Below are 14086 nucleotides of genomic sequence, written 5' to 3'. Positions count from 1 at the left end.
AAGCCTACCTTTGACATACAGTATATAGGAGCATTTTACATTCGTGAGCATATAAAATATTTCTTTAAGTTTCACTGGAAATTAACCTCCATTTATCATTTGGAATAAGTACAAGAGCAGTGTTATCAAGAGCATGGAGGTCCACCTCTCCATTCATGGTACTAATCAGTAAAAACCAATAGACAATTCGATATCATAAAAAACACCTCCGCATATAAGGTTGGTCGATTGGTAGAGCCTCTGCTACTAATGGCTCAGTTAAGTAAGTTTGAGCGCGGTTAGTAGTTGGAAGGGGGGGCCAATCGTTCGATGCTGTCGGCACACTCTCCCTCGATGAGTCTTTGGACTCCCTGGAGGTGTCAAAATAATAATAATAATAATAATAATAATTATCAACTTCAGCTACTTGACAGTAGTGATAATGCAGTCCTTAGCGAGTAGTGCTAGCTGACTGCATCCCCTCCATTCATCGAGAATCCAATTTTTGCAATTTGAGTATTGCTGTTAACGTTGCTGAGCACAAAACACGTGATTACATTTGACGTTGTCAAACTCTGCTCCGCGTACCATTTTAGTGCAAAGTGAACTTGGAGTGATGCTTACAAAAGGTCTCCTGTACATTAGCATCTTTCTAAAACTGTACATAACGCATTCATGACTAAGTTGCAACATTTGTCCTGCGGAATGAATAATGAATAATTCATTCACACTTCGGAATGAATAATATTTCTCAGTGCTTGTTTCAGCTGAAAGTGAATTAGCCGTTCTCATACGAGGTGAAAGGGTCTGTCTTGATGATGCTACAACCTCTAATAACCATTAATGATCCTCCGGGCACTGCAGATTTTTCATAATAGGCATCTATACGCATAACAGCCAATTCTTTGTGACTTTGTTCTGCATTATCACTCTACTTCTAATATATCAGCATCAACCTGAGTCACTTTCTTTTTTTAAGCTCTATGATTTTCAAATCATCCATGAAAAGTATGCGAAGTATAACTCTTCACTCAACAGAATCACTTTCCATTGTCCTACAATCTGATTACGATATTCCATGAACCTGTCGGCCTTTCGAGTTTCTTGTCGTTAGAGAGCACGTGTGCTTAAACTTTCATGGATATTCATGCTACGCAGCTCACCCTATAAAGTGCACAATCACTTGTCCTTTGATGGTTCTTTGAACTTCAGTGTTAGTACAGTTGAATAAATGGCATGGTGATCATATTCACCCCCTTTTGAACATTCGTCTGGCCTACATGTCTGTAGTTTTTTTTTTACCTCTGTAGGAAATGGAAGCGATTTATATTTTTTCATATAAGTATAAAAAAGAGAGTCATTCTCCAAATCCTTAGGTAGGATTAATCTCTTTTGGCTTTTGCTAAAGTAGAAAAGGGATTAATACATGGCCTCGTAAAACGACAAGTTACATTCAAAATTGATAAATAATGGATTTACATGAACTTGACAGTAGTATGTCCGCCTAGTTGACTGAGTGATTAATGTACCCAGGCTGCGCTTCAAATCCGCCATGGGCATGGATGCTTCTGATTGTCCCGAGATGGTGGAGATGAGTTTCATCGCCTGGTGTGAGACCACCACTCTACTTATTGGTTAACTATTTCAAAAGCGCTTTTTTTATTTTATTTGTAATCTTTTCTATCCATCTAATCCGCATCAATCTTCTTAATAACCATATCTGCAGAACTATCAGTCTCTTTTCCATTTCCTTACCAATAGTCCGAGTTCCTGAGGTGTACATTAACACAGAATATACAGAGCTCACCAGATATTCTTGTGTTGACTTTTCTGTTATTAAGTAGTTGTTTCATGTGAAGAAAGGCCATTTGTGTTCTACTTTTATTTTTGTTCACATTTACCATCACAGGTGATTAGACACCGGATGTGTGTGTAATCACCTGTAAGATGATAAGATGATAATCACCGATAAAACGATGGTAATCTACTTGTTAAATGGATAGAATGATCTCTTAAGAAGATCGTGTTTACGTTTTCATCCATCCATCGTTTTTATCTGGAATTATCATCTTTTTATTTCCTTATTTTTTATATCTATCCATTGAAAAAGCATATTATTTATATTTAATGCAGATATATGTTTTTTTTTTTTTTAACCTTAAATCTTTTGGATCCAGACCTGTGTTTTCTAAGAATTCTTATGTAAGTTAATCGTGAGAGACTGTCAAATAATTTCTTCAAAATCTGTAAAGCAGAGGTTAACCTATTTTTGTACATCAATTCATCTTTTGCATATTATTCTGATGTGTAGTATTTGCAACGCTTGTGATTTTTTTACTTGTGAATCCATACTGTTTTTCGGATATTAGTTATTTATTCTGTTCGAAATCTGTTCAATATTTTTCTGAGAAATAGTTTCACGGCGTTGTTTATTAAGCTAATTGTGTAATCAGGAGTGAATTTGACCTTTGACATAGGGATGATTATCGAGTTTTCCATAGGCAAGATCATATAATCATATATTAAATTAATTTCCTTTCCTGAACTGCATGATACTTTTTATCTTCTAAATTTTAGCACTTCTTTTGTAACTAAATATAGCCCTGGCGCATTATTTATCTTTAACATATGGGCAAATATTTCTCCCCGTTTGGACTTTTTTTTGTTTCAAATGACCTCTTTAATTTCATCAAATATGATTTTGAGCATCATTTCCTTGAAATCATTCCAAATCTCCATTATTACAGCTACTTCGTCGTCCTCATTTTCCAATTCCACAATTTCACTATGAAATAATTCTTTAAATCGGTTTTCTGTTTCTTATCTAAAGCCTGTTTATCCTTCCAATTTAGTCTTGCGTTTTTTGCTGCTACGTTTTATTAGCTTCTTCAATTTTTATTTTATTGTGCTACTAATATGTTGTGATCTGAATTACAGTCCACACTAAGAGAAGTCTTAACTTGTCTTATCGAGTTTTTAAACCTATTTTTTATCATTATAAAGTCGATTTGATTCCTTGTCAGGTTAGTGTGTAGACTTGTTTTAGTTTTTAAACCAAGTATTAGTAATTATTAAATCAGTTTCCTTAAAAACTCAATCAGTTTTTTACCTCAATCATTTCAGCCTTAACCATAATGATTTTGATATTTAATTGTTCCATTTTCATGTTTGCTACACTTGACTAAACAAAGTGTACGTACGCCTGCCTTTATCTTTCCAGATCCTGTCCATCTAACCTCGCTTATTTCAAGAACGTTGATGTTTATTTTTTCTATTTGTTATTTAATATTTTGTAGTTACTTTTTTGAATAAATTTCTTTCATCTCATGTTGCCATGCAGTCTTGCTTTCCTTATTTTCAAAGTTATAGCATAGGATGTTTGAAGCCTGAAGATTTTACTCCAATCTCTGTCATTCTTGTCAGTTTTCCTTCTGGAGGTAACCTTAACCTCTTCTCTGTAATGTGAAACTTGATCTGTATCTCTTTTATATGCTACCATGTTTCTCTTGGAATAATAAATGTCCCTTCATATATTCCTGAATGAATCAGCATCATCCCTTGATATACCTTCACTTCTTCTGAAATTGTGCTCCACTTCCACCGGATTTAGTCTTAACCAGTTTAGCTGTTTGCACACTTCCTCGTGAGTTCTACATGGATACCGTAGCGGCCGGGACCCCACGAATTTGCCACCTTACTTCACCCATAAGATAATTCCTATATTTCTTCTGCAGAAGGTGGACGTACTAAACTGTACTCGAGGAGAGGGAGGGAAGCTTTTATATTTGAAATAATTTATCTTTTGATTTTTTTCCCTCTTTCATTTGATTAATATTATTTAAATCAGCGTTTTTATTTATACATATTATTATTACTTTTGTTGTTACGGTTGTTATTCTTGTTGTTGTTGTCAAGGCCTGTGTAGCTATGTGGAAATGGCTTTTGTATCCAAAGCGCTAAACCGACCGAAGAAAGAGCGCTATAAGTTCGATTCCGGTCAGCAAACGAAGAAACTTTTGATAAGTTCCTGTAGTCAGCATTGGCAAGTGTTTTTTTTTTTTTTTCTCTCGAAAACTTGTATTTTCGCTTCCACCAAACTTGTTATTATGTTATTACATAATAATAAACATTGTAAACTTCTACAAAATATTATCGCAGAAAAATTATTGAAAATAACTGAATAATATATTAATACAATATATTAATATAATAAAATATTAATTCCCCCCTCCCCCCATAGCTCAGTCAGTATGGAGGAAGCCCTTTGGTCGGAAAGACCTGGGTTCGATTCCCGTCAGTAACGTGAGGCACCTTTATCTGGTCTCTTTCGACTAAAGGGTGAGTTGACCGGTCTTATACGGAGGTGGAGGGTTTTCTTCTAGTAACTCGGGTGTTTTCATCCCTCAAAACAGGCAAACCGACCTGTGAACACACACAGCTACAGTCATAAAATATAGTACGGCAAAGAAGGCAACGGGAAACCACCTTGCTCATAATCATCTCCCTAGCATGGTAGCATGCTAGGGAGATGATTATCATGGTAGCATGCTATAGCTTCTCCTCCCCCCCCCCGGTCATATGGCTGAGGGAATAGAATAGGATAGGAAAATATTAATTATAGTGTAAATGATAATTGGAAAGAGAAGGCTGGGTAGACCTCAGAAAGGGATATTAGATGGATAATGAGACCGGAACAGACCAATATGGTTTATATCCGTAATTAGCGTTATGATGATAAAGGTGACCTTTTTTGGAACAAAGAGATAGCATCATGTTTATCACATTGCATTGGCAAATAAATAAAAGATTAACAATCAACCATTTATATCAGTATATAGCTATTCTAAAATATTACTTTGATGGCAACGACAGAATAGTTAGAACCGCACATCGTATAACAGGACCTCAGATAACTAGCTATAGTTAATTAGTATTCACATGTGGATCACTGGACGCCGTATGGTTACTCCCGTACCTCATATGGCTTTGGGAGTGCAGTCTTCTGCTAGAAGAAGTGGTAGGGTCGCAGATGCCCTTCCCACACATAGTTAGTAGGACAATCACAAACATCCAGGCCATTGGCTGGATTCAAACCAGTAGCGGGAGAGCGGATACGTTAACCTCTTGGCCAACCGGGCTGACAACTAACTATACCACATATAAATGCAACAGTCATTATGGAAAGCTATCCGGAATTCTATATCCCAGATACACTCATGAGCAGTGGCGGCTCGTGGCTTGAAATCATGGGGTTGCTGCAACTTTCGAAATATACATACACAGTGTAAGTACAGTGTATACGTGTTTGGATAAAATATCAAAATTATGGTAAAAATTAAAAAAAAATAAATAAACATGAAAAAATATTGTTTATTATCGATAAAATTATACAGTTTAGTATAATTCAAAATTACTTAAAAATAAAATATATTCTTCTTGTTTTGTTTCATGAAAAAATATTGTTTATTATCGATTACAAATTACAAAATTACTTAAGCTCGCATCTCACTATGACGTATGCTTGCGCGCGTAGCAATATGACACTGTGGTAAACACGGTGCTGCTAGCGTCCTTTGCCCTCCAAGTGCTACAAGATGGATTTTTGTTATTTTTTATACAAAATAAGAGAATTGTATAGGATTGTTGATGATAAAATCAAATATTACAAGAAATAGAAATAAATTAAGAAATGTATTTATGTATCGAGAAAAATTGGGGGTGCAGTTCCACAACAGTGCCTGTGCACGAGCCGCCCCTGCTCATAAACCAATTAAATTTCACGGTTGGTTGAAAAAAGGCGAGTAATGACGATATCCTAATGGGAATAGATTTCGTGAACATCACTTGTCCTCCTACCCCCCACTGAACACACCTTGTTTGCTAATTCTTCCTGGGAATTATTTAGGACCAGATACTGTCCTACATGACGACAGTTGGCCTGATGTGGGCTTGTATGCATTGTGCAAGGAAACGAAGCATATCCAAGCATTCTGTGTGCTCCTCGGTCTACCTAATTCTGCTGATTTGAATCGCATTGAACATTTGTGGGATCACGTGGAACGCAGCATCCGCCGGTAGACACCGATGCTTCGTTCTGGAACAAGACCGATGCAAGCGTTTATTTCTGCCATTGGAGGCTCTATGTTAAACTACCATTTGGAAACGGAACTCTTACAAATTAAAATATTCCAAAAAATAAATAAAATGAAGGCTTTAAGGATAACCTATGAAAGAGAAATACATATCTACATTCTGTACTGATCTGATACAATGCAATATTAGACCTCTGAAAGGTCTACATTTCCTTTGCATGGTTTCCTTTACACATCGTCTGCCTTCTGACAGGAAACCGTGTATAGTCGGTGATTAGAAAGGGAAGGTTATTAGTGTATTTAATTAAATTTGCCTTTAATTTAAAATGGAGAATGTAAACTGAATCACGCTATGAAAAATAGAGGAACTATCTCACATGCTAAGCATTCGCCTTAAATTTTGGTTTCGAGTTCAAACCATTTTGTGGACTTTAGAAATTTACGAAGGAGTTCTTAAGACATACGTCTTAAGAACTCCTTCGTAAATTTCAAAAATTACACCATACGAATTGACACCATTTACATCTCAAGGCTTAGTAATCCGAACTCTTAGATAATAAAACAAAGCAGTGCAGACATTGTTGGTTATGTCTTTGGTTCATGTTTGAATTTCCAATGTTTCATAGATGTGACTTACTTCATTAAATTTATATTTCAACGATTTTTATTTATTTTAATTGTCGGTAGAGAGACAGACCAGATTTATAAATGAATTCTAAAATGTTGAAAGTTGCTGCCAAGTCACATGGACCAGTCACATCCTCCTTCCATTTTGTTAAGTGCATCCGGACGTGGTAGATAATTTGACAAATTATCTATCAGGTCCTGATTAAGATTTCCATTTCCATTTCTCTTCAGTTGAAATATTTGTATAGTTTTATGGTGTGTAAAACTAAACGGTTTAAGGATATACAAAAAGAAATTCTCTTATCACCTCTAAATTGATTAATAAAAATCAGACTGCATCAGACAGCCTTGTGACCTTGCACAACTTTCTTCAGTGAAATACTTCGTCCGAGTACAAAGCCAGAATTTTGCAAGCATATACAATCCGGATGGTTGTTTGGTTTGCGAGAACTTTCATCGTGCACACTGTTTGTCGATCGACATGTTTCTAAACTTAGTGTGTCTGGTATGCTAATTCCACTTTTTCTTTCAAACTTCCGTTTCTGCTTGTTCTGCAAGACACTTTCGAAGTCACTTTTTCATATGTAGGAGAACATCTGTGCTTCTAGTTTCTTATGTATAACTTTTTATCTGACAAAAGATGTGGAGAGGGAAGCATGAGGCACAACTGTATTGATGGAAAAAAAGAAATGCATCCATAGTCATTATTAAATCATTTTTATGCGAATCCTACCCACGAAACGGGTAGGATTCGCGTAAAAATTTCATAGAAAACCCATAGAAATTTCACCCCTCCAATGAACACATTACAAAACTGTATGCATTTCCAGTTGCTTACTGAATAATAATCCTCGTTTTTCTTCTTTTTGCTAACAAACCATGTTAGTAAAGAACGGCGCGTGGTTCAGTTTTCGTTATGCTATTTATAAACTATTGTGAATGTTTAATTAGTGATATTTAAATTAACGCTAGCAAAAATGTGTGTTATTGGCAGGTCGTCGTCTCCCTTTCACAGTATTTGGGCTTGTGGTCTTCCAGCCTCGCTCACACACACACACTGTAGGTGGTAGATGACTTTCATCACCCGATGAAATACCTCCACTTTGCTAACTGTGAATCTGAAGTGATTACCCTCGTGTTTGGTTTCTAGAGCAAGAGTTCTGGTTTCTCTTCCCCTACTCCCCACCTTCGACATGCCGCGTGAGTGATACTGCAGAGATCCAGTACCTACCCCATCTTCGAGGGTACAGCAGTCAAGCAGTTCCGCAGGCCGGTCGCCAGTTACTATACGAGATCGAACCAGATGGTAACTCATCTTTAGTAGGCTTCCTGATCAACTGGCACGTGGCAACTAAGCTGCCAGGTCGTGCTTGGAGGGAAGGCTGTGTAATTGTATGCGGGGGGGAGGGGGAGGGGGGGAATGTCGAGGCCACGTTGTGGTTTGAAGGTAGTATGCTCTGTATGGGCAACATGTTCAAGAACTATTTTCTCTGACAGCATGTTCCCCTTCTTTATAGTGTCTCTGCAGTTAAACAAAAAGTGAAAAAGAAAAGAACATAGAAAAAATTAAATTTAAAAATTACAAAAAAGCTTTCATATTCTCTTTACCAACATCCAACATCCCCTTTTTCATCTTCAGTCACTCAAACCTGATGTTCTGTTTCTGACTGAACCTCATATTTGTACTTCTCATCTGCATGAATCCTTCGACCATAATGGAGGCGCTTTTGTGCGTCCTTGCCAAAGGATGCCAAACCTAGAATCTCACGGTTTAATCTCCTGTGACTTAAAATTTCTTTTCCACATTTTGTTTCATGTGCTGCCTCTACCGTTCTTTCTCTCCTCTCTACGTTCAAAGAAGTCAGAATGATTTCGAAAATCATTCTAACCACTTTTACTTCCTATCTTCAAAGGTCGATTTCATTCAGTGAAAATTTCCAAACAGTGAAAGTGATCCTTCTTCGTGACTTCAATGCTCACAATTCTTATTAGCTCCCTTTTTTTTTCAAATTTCACTGACCAAGTTGAAAGACAGGCAGAGATGTTTTGCTGTAAGTAATGACTTAAAACAGATAATTTATCTCCCTATCAGAATTCCTGATAGGGAGATATTGGATCTCTCTTTCATCTATTTTGCTACAGTGAAAACCTCAGTTTCCAGCAGGAGGAGAAGAAGAAAGAAAGAAAGAAAGAAAGAAAAAAGTCACATCCTATGAGTATGACGGTTCCTCCTTGTCGATATTCGAACACTTATGGCTTTCCAACGAGCAAATGTCGTTCTTCAGGACTTCCCTACAAAGACATTTATAGCGTCAGCGGCAAGAACCACTTTATGTAAATAGTGGGTCCTCTATGCACCAGTGAGTAGGTATAGCCACCAAATGAACTGCATTAAATCCATTGTCTGTGTGGTATATACAATGATCGTAACCGTAGTTCATAATGATCTCTTACAGTTAAACTTAATGGAACCGTTAGTAGGAAGATTGGTCCAGCTTTGCCTCACTGGAGGTGGAAAAGTTCAATAAACCTCTTGCTTAGTATGGAAAATTGGACACGATGAGAAAGTAATGGCATCTCGTTCTACGTGGAATGTAGGGCTGAATTCCATCCCCAAGACACCTTACGATTGTAACTTTTTTTTGTATATTTTACAGTTCCTCGTGATCCCACCTTTTTTTTTTTTTTTTTTCCGTTCATGACTGCCCCCCTCAGTAAGACTTTTCTTCTCTTTGTCTTCGGCGGTTTTCTTCGTTGGTATTTCGTAAAGCAACTGTTAGAACAGCTTTAGAAAAGCCCTGAATAATGGAGTTGACAGTAGCGCTTCGCTCCGCACTGTCGTTAGCGTGCGTTGGTCCTTTTTTTTTTTTTTTTTTACTGAGCATTCACTTTTCCATTTTTCCGTACCAAGACGGACTTCGGAATGAGAGTTCCCACATGCCGTCAACGAAGTGTTTTGGTGGGTCACCTTGGAAGTTGTTTCAATACAACGGGTCCCATCGTTCAATGAACAGTCGAGGGGATCGCCGAGAAGTGAATAAAAGAACCAGGTAGGCAGAATCCGGCTCCCGATTGGAATGTCTTTCAGCTACTAATGCAACTTTTTTACATGACATTATTGGGAACGTTGTGGGATCGAAATCATTATGTCCGGGTTAACCAGAATTTGAACATGTTTCTGAAAAATTTGGAGTCCCCACAAAAATTTGTACTAATTAAAACATATCTAGAAACAAGATGTGAAAGGGTATTTCATCCACTGTATACATACAACTAGCAATTAAAAAAAATGAATATAAGCACTCAGTTTGATTACGTTTATAAATCTTACATCAAAATACAGCTTCGCGTTACAGATCAACACGTATACAATAAATCCCAACAACAGTCTTCAAACTATTTCAATATACGCAAAACCTAGTTACGCAAACAACAAAAAATTCCCATATTTTCTAATTAAAATTTTTAGCGCATGCGCAGATGTTATAAAGTTTTTGCTCTCAGAAAATGGTAGTTAAGAATGAAAACTTGTTTAATGCAGATAGGTCATTTTATAATGAAGCTTTTAAAATGATTGATCATTTTTTTTTTTTAATTAAAAGTCCTTAGAAAAGTATTGTAACATTTTGTAGTATGCTCTAATTAATTTCTTGTAAACTTGAATTCATTTTTCTTCAAAAAATTCGATTAAAAAATACGGATTAAAAAAATTGAATTGGTGATAAAAATTATAGCCTACAGGTTCGTCTGTAGATGCACTTAATTTAGAATTGCTATAACACAATTTTTCTTACTGAGTTGATTACCTCAAGCTTCATATCAGAAAATGATGAAAATAGTTTCTTGTGACACTTCATGGAATCGCTCGATATCTGTTATCATGTGGGGGAAGTGACGTCACCGGATGACGTAAGTACCACTTGCTGCTGCAGTATATCTTCTTGTTCAGGCAATCTTCACAATTCGTTCAACAGTAATAGGACGGCAAATGAGTACTTCGATTTCTTTATGACAAGCAGTTGCTGGCCAGAATTCGGTGGATCGATACGAACCTACACACTAGACAGAGACGATAAGTTTGAACGAATACTGATATTTTCTCCACCAAAAAACAAAAGGGGGGGGGGTAATCGAGTTTCTTAAGATAGTTTTCTGTTAAATATTTTCTTTGGTGCAGTGAAAAGAACGCAATAAATTCTCTTCTTTCTCATCAGTGAGTTTTCAAAGCAAGGAGGGAGGGGGGGGGATTACCAGACGGACATCAGCAGTCGTAATTTCCCAGCATGAAACTCGCATCTCGGTTGTCGAGATGGAAGATTAATGAAGACAATCCTTGCACAGGGGAAAATGAGGAAACACGAGGAAATGCACCAAAGTATCATTACCTCAGTGATAAATCTGTTTACGCTTGCATATGCAGTTGTTTGCACTAATGCTTTATTTGCACGCCAACCAACTCACCGTAAGAGCAGCAGCAGACCAACGCCGAGAAAACACATTAAGACACCAAGTCTGGGAACTGACTTCTGCACCGGTACGTTCCCAAATGCTTTCCTTCTCTCTCTCTGTGTGTGTGTCACACACACACACTAGTGCATTTCGGAGAGTTCATTTAGCAGGACTTGTACGGGTGCTTACCATTGGCTCAAGGTAAGTCAACCAGAGCGAGCGTTGCCATTAAACATAATTGCACGTGCAAAGGCTCAAATGAGGGGATACCGCAGAACTGTTTATTTTCAGCTGCCGTTCTGATATTAGCGTATACATTAAAGTTTTGCCGAAGTTTACATGGGAGATATTTGATTATAATGTATGTACGTATTGTTTCTGGACAATGCTGGAAATGAAAGTGATCGAAATAATCTTGACTCACTTCCGGTTGTCATGGATTCACTGTTCCAAGCAGGTTATGTATGAGGCCATTGTTATTATGTCTATTAATATTAATATAGATAGATAGGGAAAACCGATTTCTGTAGGAAAATCTTGCCAAACATACTCGAAGTAAGGCCAAAACTCATTTTCAGCTGAAAAATCTTTATAAGAGGTTGTTTTCTTTCTAGTTTGGGTTTCACTTGGGGCTTTCCAACCGAAGGGCAAATGCGTTTATCCTCTCTGCGTTTCTAAGTAGAGACTGTGACAAAGGGGAAAAATCTGTATAATAAATTGGTATCAATATTTCATCTACGGTATATTGCAAATGAAATACTCGAAATGAGTTACATTTGTCTGAAAAAAAAAAGGTGTAAGAGATTTTTCCAGTCAGTGATGGAATTTTAGATCTCTTTCCGAATCAAAGGGAGAAAAAGCGATTTACAGTGACCGTAGATGTACAAATAACTTTATAATATTCGCAAACTGATTGCAAGATTCACAACATCGATGAATCCAATGACCCGAAGTATTTATAAACTGAGAATAAACTTGTGCTTTACAGAGAAGGTAGCAGGTTGCTAAAAATCTATGAAAATTTCTAAGTGGGTGGGCATCAGTAATATTTTGCATATTTCACCTGCATATTCATGCCAGTGGACAGGGATATAATCCAGATTTTTTTTTTTTAAAGCGATAAGTTGTTTATTATACGAAAGGGGTCCTGGTATTAACATGCAGCCTTAGGTCATTCCCTACTTCCAAGTTCGCATGTTAGGCATTTTACGGTTCCTAATGCAATTTTTTAACGTACATTTCACACGTGCATCTAGAAAAATACACATTTTGAGTTGTCACACTCAAAACTCTGCTAATTACTTAGTTAATGGCTACTGCTGGAGAAACCGAATCAACTAATTCGTTTAAGGCTGAAAGATGACGCCATGTGACCTTTTAAATTACGATATAACTTACGATTACATTCATTATTGCACTCTCAAAGGGATGAAAAATACATCGGCGGCAGGTGCTCATAATCTGCAGGAGCTTTAAGGAGATAAACTACTCAGCAGTCAACTATTGTCCTGTCACATATTTTCAAATCGAATAAGTACGCTGCCGACAACGTACGAAGCTTGAAAAAACTTGCATGAATGCTACGTATGAATAACAAAATCCTCTAAGTGTGATAACAGAAGTAAAATACTAAGTTTTTGTTGTATAACTGATGCAAGTACTAGTAGTTTATGCTACAAAATACTCTTGAATAAAGTCGCTCATTTCCATCTACTCTGAATAAACTAACGAAGAACAGGCGCATTTTAACTTTTAATTATGGAATAAAGTATTAATACAGTAGCGTATGCCTCAAATATATTCTACGCAATACAGCATCCTGTATTTCGCCTCTGTTATCACACTTGTAAACATTTAATGGCTCTTGCTTTTCATACAAAGCCTCCGTATTTCAGTGGATATGGACGATACAGTGGCGGCGCGTACATAAGCACTGCAGCACCCTCAAGAAAAAAATGAAATTTCGTTTATGTTTCTAAATGATAACAATGCTTACAACATTACATAAATGCAATACAACATGATAAAGGTTACAGCTTATCTTTTGACATTGATTGAATAGTTAATAATTGGAATTGTTCGATTAACGCTTTAGATTAAAACAAATGCACTGCGATCTAACGCAGTGTCGGAATTATCACATTTGGCCAATTGCAGCTAGACTCGCCGATATTCGTTTGCGCTTCTCATTACACGTTCAAGTAATTCCGACACTGCTCGTTTGGGAAGTGTATCGTATGCTTGCGCGCGTTATTTCTGTGAGATACGAAACTTTTATGATTGGTGTTTGTTCGTGGTGAGGGTGAAATGTTTTTAATAAAGCAATTTTTAATATGTAAATTTATTTAATAAATTGGTTACTGATTATTTTTTAATAATAAAAATTATTTTTTTCCTTTCCTTTTTTTTTTTTTTTTTTTTGTATATGCAGCATCCCCACTTAAAATTTTCACCGGCCGCCACTGGATGCTATTCAGTTGGAAAGACCTAGGTCCGCATTCCATCTTGAACGCAACGAACCTTTATCAGAATTTTTCATTTGAAGGTGAGCTTAGTCGATCTCAGGATTTCCCCTCCAAGAATCTCGGTTTTTCATTTCGCAAAACAGGCCACTGGGCCTAACATGAAAGGGAAAATCCCATGCTATTATACAAGACTGTGAATAAGTAATGTGTAACCGTTACACAGGAGGAATGCCCTCACTAATATTGCGAACAATAGATCCGATTTGAAAAAAAAAAATTGCTAAAAAAAGTAGTAGAGAAACATTTGGTTATGTAAAGAAAGAATTATATATACAACCAATAGAAGAGTTTGAATTTCTTCCTCCTGAATTTATTATAACCAAAAACATTCTCGGGTTTTTTTACTGGCGACAGACATCTCAAATTACATTAAAAGGTTCTGACCCAGTCAATTGTCCCTTGATAGAGATTTGG

The sequence above is a fragment of the Typopeltis vanoorti genome, chromosome 3, assembly GCF_054136105.1.
Source record: "Typopeltis vanoorti isolate ZY-2024b chromosome 3, IOZ_Tvanoo_1.0, whole genome shotgun sequence".
NCBI lineage: Eukaryota > Metazoa > Arthropoda > Arachnida > Uropygi > Thelyphonidae > Typopeltis > Typopeltis vanoorti.
This window is presented reverse-complemented; position numbering follows the sequence as displayed.